Source organism: Gracilinanus agilis, unplaced genomic scaffold, assembly GCF_016433145.1.
Source record: "Gracilinanus agilis isolate LMUSP501 unplaced genomic scaffold, AgileGrace unplaced_scaffold50318, whole genome shotgun sequence".
Taxonomy (NCBI): Eukaryota; Metazoa; Chordata; class Mammalia; order Didelphimorphia; family Didelphidae; genus Gracilinanus; species Gracilinanus agilis.
Window position 1 is genome coordinate 1 of NW_025385042.1, and position 7,264 is coordinate 7,264.

The following is a 7,264-nucleotide window of genomic DNA, read 5'->3' on the forward strand; positions in this document are numbered from 1 at the left end:
ATATATATTTAATCCTCATATAGGATTAGAAAGAATACTGCTGATTTTACTGAAAGGAAGTAGGGAAAATCCTAGAATCATCATCAGCACTTAACAGTTTGGGGACAGGGCAAAGCCTCCAGAAACCCTTTTTCCCCTCACTCATTTGAGGTTTGCTTCTGAATCAAGGACACTCTGAAAATGAATAGCTAAGAAAATAAATGAAATTAGCATCTTTCCTTTCCTAACTGGATAAAGCATATAGGAATTAGATCTAGGATTTCAATGATATGGAAAACTCCTGAGTGAGGACCGATGTTGGTCATCCTCTCTGAAACTTATAGCCCTAGAAAGTTGCTGAGAGATTTTTGACTTTCTCAGAATCACCTTGTAGGTATTTGTCAGAGGTAGGATTTGAACCTGAGTCTTTCTGACTTTGATGCCAGCTTTGTATCTACTATGCCATCCTGCCTCTAAAGTTTATATACCAGATGCAGACTATAGCTAACTAGTGCCTTCAATATAGGTGACATATGAAAATTGGTTCTATGGTGAACCGAATAATTATGGCAATGTTGAATTTTGTGGTGAATTGAAAGCTGATCCTAGCATGCGCTGGAATGACATTAACTGTGAACTTCTCCGCAACTGGATTTGCCATATCAAAAAAGGTATGATTACTCTCCCTTAATATAGGAGGTATGATTGTGTTCTCTTCCATAGTTTGGAGAACTGATAAAAAAAAAATAGCCTTTTGAAAATAAGGGCGCAGTATAAAAGGGAAAGATTATCCTTTTGTTAGATAAGAATGAAATGACTGAATAAAGTTAAGATGCTATTTTTCTCTTCATTTTATAGATGAGAAAAATGAGGCTCATCGAGGTAAAATGACTTATCCAGGGTGATACAGTTAGCAGATGTCTAAAGCAGGACAAGTCTAGTGGCTTGTCAACTTTTATAATTTAAGTTTATTATGAATGATTGAAAAAATAATATCCCACAAGGAATTATATGTATTGTTTCATAAATAAGCTATCCCTATTTTTCAGATCACTATGCAATAGGAAATAATTATAGATAATTTCAAAAGCAATTCCCAATGATCAAAGCTTATTATTTATTGCAAATTTTATATTCGCCCCCTTTGTAAATTGCTAGGTGCTCTATTTAACTTGTAAAAATGTAAGGTGTCCAAAAAGAATAGGGTTAAAAAAGAAAAATATTTAATTATTCATCAGTGTTACTCTAGCCATTGAAGCTAAAGTTGATATTCTATTTTAATTTTCTTTGTCTTCCAGGACATGAGCTGAAACCAGAGCCAACACCTTCCCCTGAGAGCCGTATGTATTTACTTAGTGTTCAAATATTCCTTTCAGTTATGCTTTTTCCCCCCTTCTTCTCTTTGCTCTTCAATTTTTAAAAAGAGCTTCGTAATTGCACAAATGAGGTCTCTGACTTTTCTTTCTTTTACCTTCATTCCACATGATTCTAACCACTAATCATCTTAGCAGAATAAAGCTTAGGTTTATCTAAACAGGACTCAAATCAATAGGGCTCTAATATGGTAGCATTATGTTCTTGGCTTTTTTGAGAGTAGGGAGGCAGCAAAGTTTCTGGAGGCTTGGAAGAAATGGGTTCTTGGTTCTGTTATTCTGTCCGTATAACCAAATCCCTTCCTCATCATCTCCTACCTGTCTATGCTCTTGTTTTGGGGTATCAGTGTAGAAATGTAGTTATTTCTGGTCAACTTATGTTGTTCTTCTCTCAATAAGATATTTCATGTTTTTCTCTCTTTTTTTCATTCCTTTGATTCTATTTTATTGTTTCTTGATTTCTCATGAAATCATTAATTTCTAGATGAGTGGTTCCCAAACTTTTTTGGCCCTACTGCCCCCTTTCCAGAAAAAAATATTACCTAGCGCCCCCTAGAAATTATGAAACTATTTATTGAACTCAGAATAGAATGTAAAACAAAAAAAGTGTGGCCATCACCACCCCCCTGGATTGCTGCAGCACCCACCAGGGCATGGTAGCACCCACTTTGGGAATCACTGTTTTAGATGGTCAATTCCGATTTTTAAGACCTGATTTTCCTCTGGCAATTTTTGGTTCTCCTTTTTCAATTGGGTCATTTTTTATTTCATCTCTTTCATTTCTCCTTGTATCACTTTCCTTTCTTCTTGCATCACTATAATTTCTTTTCCCCACTTTACTTCCGTCTCTTTTAGTTTGTTTTTTGAAGTCTTTTTTGACCTCTTTCAGAATCTGTGTCTAATCCATATTTTTCTTTTGGACTTTGTGTGTATTTCCTTTGCTTTCACTGTCCCTTTCTGTTTCTATTCTTTGCTCTTTGTCTCCATAAAAATTCTTTAGAGTTTGGTGCTTTGTTTGTTTGTTTGCTCATTTTTCCTATCTAATTATAGGTAGGGTCTGTTTTCTGGGGAGTTGAGTACCCTCTTAAACTACAGTCCTTCCATGATGTTATTCTCAGCTTATTTTCTGGGTTGTCACTAGGTTATCAGAAGGGCTGAGAGCTTGGAGAGCCTCCTCCCTCTACAGATTCAATTGACCCTTGAGATGCTTATGGTTTAAGGATTTGCCTCAGGCTTGGGCATAAGCTTTTGATTTTACTCTGAACTTGATCAGGTCCCGGGCTGATCAAATTCTAACCCCAGGCTGAGGCTCAAGTTTTTTGGTCTAACTGTGTACTTGATCTGATCAGGCACACCCTTAATTGTTCTGTCCTGGATCTCTGCTCTTAGTTTAGGGCAGCAAGATGGGGGAAGGGGGGGGCGTGCACTGTGTCCTCACTTCAAAGTGTAAACTATGTCCTTATCCCAAGCCCAGACTGGAATTCCTGACTTTGCTCTGGGGCTACAAGAATCATCCCACTTCAGTCCAGACTGCCCTGGGCTGGGACTCTGAACTTCTCCACAAGTCTTGAGATTTCAAGGGGTATGGGTTGGCTTGGACCACTATTTGCTCAGTCAGGATCTCAGGATCTGGGTATTGGCTTGGGTTTAGTTTCTGAACCTCTGGCAGCAGATGTGGAGTCGGGGTGTGGGCTTGTTCTTGGCTTGTTCTTACCTCCTTGCTACAGCATCTTGCTGACTCTGCTCCCCTTTCACCCCAGTACCCCAGATGTTCTCTGCTTACCTTTTGGGTTTTTCTTTTCTTGATGGTTGTTTTAATCTGTCTCCTTGTTGGTTCTCTTGTATTCGGTTTGTGGTGATATTTTAATCTTGGTCAGAGAGGATTCTTGAGGTGGCACAGAGCTGCCATGGTTCACTCTACCATCTTGGCTCAGCCCCCAGAAGTCTGCTCCTTTCTCTTTGTGACTTTTGAGCCCAGTGGCTGCTCCTTGAGGTCCTCCTATAAATCACATACCTGACTCTTGTTTCTGTAAAAGAAAAATGCTAGGAAACTATCATCTGAGCCAGACTAACTTTATTGTAAGAGCTGTAAATCACAAACTCAGGGTCTTTAAAAACACATCCAGCATGGTCTAAGAGAGATCCTGAGTCCATCAACTAACTGGTATATATACTTTAGAGAATCGGATTACACAAACTCCTCCCAGAAATGGGGTTAGTTAGCTACACTTTTCTTCTCTCTAAGGAGAAGAAATATATAGCTAACCAAAATCAGGGCAACTACAAGTTTGTCTCCTAGAAGATCTTCTCTTTGAATAGGTCAGGTTTTTTTCCTTATCTTCTTATGAGGGTGATAATGCTCCATATATGGTGCTAAAAAAACAGCCAAGGTTATTCTGTAGCTAACTGAGATGTCATAAATCTCTAGCCTTAGGCATGTTTGGAACACATGCCAGAATGCTGAAGGCATGCAAACTCCCCTTTTGCAAGGCACTTTAGGAGATTTTCCTTATAAGTTTATGATTAGTGATTACTAATTCTCTCACACATTTATTCAAACAATTAATAATTGGGATTATTCCTTACAATTTACACTAAAATACTGATTATCTAATGAGATTACATGCAGAGGATATATAACTATGAAGAGATATTAAACAATGACTATAAACTGAAGCTGCTTAATTAAATTATCATTTATATTTCTTTATCTTTTAGAACCCTCAGTCACCGAAGATGGATGGGTGATCTATAAAGAATACCAGTACTATTTCAGCAAAGAGAAGAGCACCATGGAAGATGCAAGGGCATTCTGCAAGAGGAATTTTGGAGACCTAGTTACCATAAGTGGTGAAAGTGAAAGAAAGTTTCTATGGAGATATGTAAGAAAAACATTTATCAGTTCAAGAATGGGGAAAATAATGGGCTGAGCAAAGACATGACCTAGATTTCATTCAGTATATATAGCAGTCAGTGGCATATATTCAAGCAATATGCCAAACTCTAAGGGTGGATCTACCCCTGCCACCTTCCAAGATAGCAAGAGAAGGGAATTGGGTAGACCAAGGTCAGTGGTGTAAATGCTATTTAAATGCACGCCCATTCAGAGCCCGTTAATATGTTCCATGCCCATTCTGTACTGATCCTTCAGAATCTTACATGGTGGTATAGAGCCATTACTTTTATGAGTCTCCCCTGCCATTTCACCTCCACGTTCACTTGCAGGTTTAAGCTAAGAGCTAACAGTGGCTAGGCAAAGGACTACCTAAGACTGAGCCACTGGAGCTCTGCATCTGGGCACAGGGGAAACACTTCCTGGTAGGGCATGCTTTCTCTTCATTGACTGCTTATTGCAGATCTTCTCTTCTTGCACTCAACCTTTGTCATATAGCACAGTCCTTATTCTTTACCTGGCCCAGCTCTCAGGTTCTCGTCCCTCTTGGTGTCCCTCTTCACACTGTGTCCTCTGCACACTGACTACCATCTTTCTAGCCCCTCTCTTCACAGGGAAAGAGTTTCTACTTATGACTTTAGAGTTCTTCACTAAAAATACCTGGTCATCCCCTTTCCTCTTCAAACACCATCATGGAATACCTAATATTTATACAGCTTCTCAGCAAAGAGCCCCTCAAAGTATGTGAAACACTGATGCTCCTGTGAATATTAAACCATGAAAGAAAATTACAGATATCTCTTCCATATTGTGGCTTTTCCCATTGTGATTTTGCTCTATGGTGGTTGGCATAAGAAATTAAATGGGAATTTTTTGAGAGTTTTGTGGAAGCCACAGAGGACATGTGAAGATCAGTAGGCAACACAGAAAAAGTTTAGAAAGTCAGAAATGCAAAAATATATGTATAGAATTGAATAATATAAATATATTTTATCTTTTAAGTCCACAAATATACAACATATACATAGATTTCTTTTTAAAAGTTAAATAAGTAAAAAAATTAAAGTGCTGTAAAAAATCCAGTAGATGTGACATAAAATCTAGAAATGTAGAGATATCTTAAAAAGTTTAGTGATTCATAAATTCATATAAGGCACCCCATAAAAGAAAAAGAAAATTTCAGACTTCTTAGGGCCAAAAAGATTATATTGATATTTCAGATGACAGGGTCTCTAGGGCCTTAATCCCACAATGTGTAAAAAGGATACCTGTATTTCCTCTTCAAGAAAAAGACTGAGTAGTGAAGTCTAATATTTTAACATTTTTGATACCTCTAATTTGAATTTTCCCCCATTTTTTTCTTTCCCATTTTTATAAATACTAGAAACCAAGAGCAGATTTCTGCTCTCAGATGATAGAAGGAGAATTTCAGTCCTGAAGATTGATAATGGTTGCTCTATTTGAGATAACATCAGAATGATAGCAAAAAATGTTATGCTGGTACAGCATTAGAGATGATAGAAAGTAGGTCACGTAGGACATTTGGAATGAGCTCATTTGTTTTGACTGAAGATTCATCTGAGGAATTGTGTAGTTTCCCCTCTACTTTTCTATAAATAAAGCACTAAGATTACTTAACCTTATTTCTGGTCAGATCTCAAAATAGGCAAAAAATTGCCAGTGGTCAAATGTGTCTAATTACTCAAAGAGAACAGAAATGTTGATTGGATTCATTTGAATCTTATGTAATTAACATAAACTAAATGGTAATTTCTATATTTTAGATTTCTGCACTTGATTTGGAGCCTACATATTTCATTGGTTTACTCATCAGCCTGGATAAGAAGTTTGCGTAAGTGAAAACAGTAGTATTAATGACAATTGCAGTTACATGGTGACTTTTGGTCATAAAGCACTTTTGTGCACACTAATTTTTGGTATTTGCTGTAGTCCTTTTTTAAGAAGAAGAACCTGAGGCTTAGAAGGGTTAAATGACTTGCCCATGACAGCTGGCTAGCAAGTAGCAGAGCTGGACTCAAATTCAGATCTTTCTCATTTTGATTCAGTGCTCTTTTCATGATGGTTCCTTAGATTAGATCCAATGTACAATATTGGATGCTCTGGGCAGAGTTTAGCTATATCAACTGTTTAAAACAAATAACAATTTGGTAAAAACTCTCAACATGTAAATAAAATGCCTTAAAAACAAATGAATGACATTAGAATTCATCTAGAATTTTGATCTTCAATAAGTAGAGAAGAACGTCATTTCTTTCTGTCATTCTACAGCTCTTTCTTTGTTCTGAGAGAGTAGTGCCTATCTCTGAAGGATAGCAGACATGATAGGCTGTTGTGACTTTATTGGAAATCTCAAATAATTTTTATTTGTAGTCTTCTAGAAGGGCAAATGAAACAAACACTTCTAATGCTATCTTACTAGCTGCTGGAGCACCATAATTTTGAAGTTAAATCTCCACAAGTGAAATTCCATATTTATTGGAGATATTTTCCATTAAGTATCATAGAAGGAAGAAAAAAGGAAATAAATGTTTCTTAAGTGCCTATTATACTTCATACAGTGTACTAAGTACATTACAAATGTTTTCTCAATTGATCCTCACAACAACTCTGAGGGCTATTATCCTCACTTTACAGTTGAGAAAACTGAAAGAGGTGAAGTGAAGAAACTGAATTTGAAATCTGTTTTTTCTGACTTTGGCCTAGAGCTCTATCCACTGTACCACTAATGTGCCTCTTGTTGGTAAATTGCATTGGTGAAGGTCAGGGTAAAGAAATTGATAACATTTATTCTTTCCTTTGGTTCTTTAATAACTATTTTCATTTGAATTTAATGATCCTTAAAATGAATAAAATCTAACACTAATATGTATGTAAAATTTTACTTATTGAATTGAATTTTAAAAACATTTATTAAACATCTACTGTGTCAGATGCTAGGCATGTATATACCTATATGCCTGTGTGTATGCACAAATATGCATATATATATATATATATA

At 36.6% G+C, this 7,264-nt stretch overlaps 1 long non-coding RNA gene across 1 annotated transcript; it reads left to right on the top strand.

The window, feature by feature from the left end:
* Window positions 1-565: 565 nt before the first annotated feature.
* LOC123255708 lies at window positions 566-4,158 on the top strand. Its single transcript, XR_006506788.1, has 3 exons — window positions 566-650; window positions 1,278-1,319; window positions 4,071-4,158. It is a non-coding gene; the product is annotated as an uncharacterized LOC123255708 (long non-coding RNA).
* The last annotated feature ends 3,106 nt before the right edge of the window (window positions 4,159-7,264 follow it).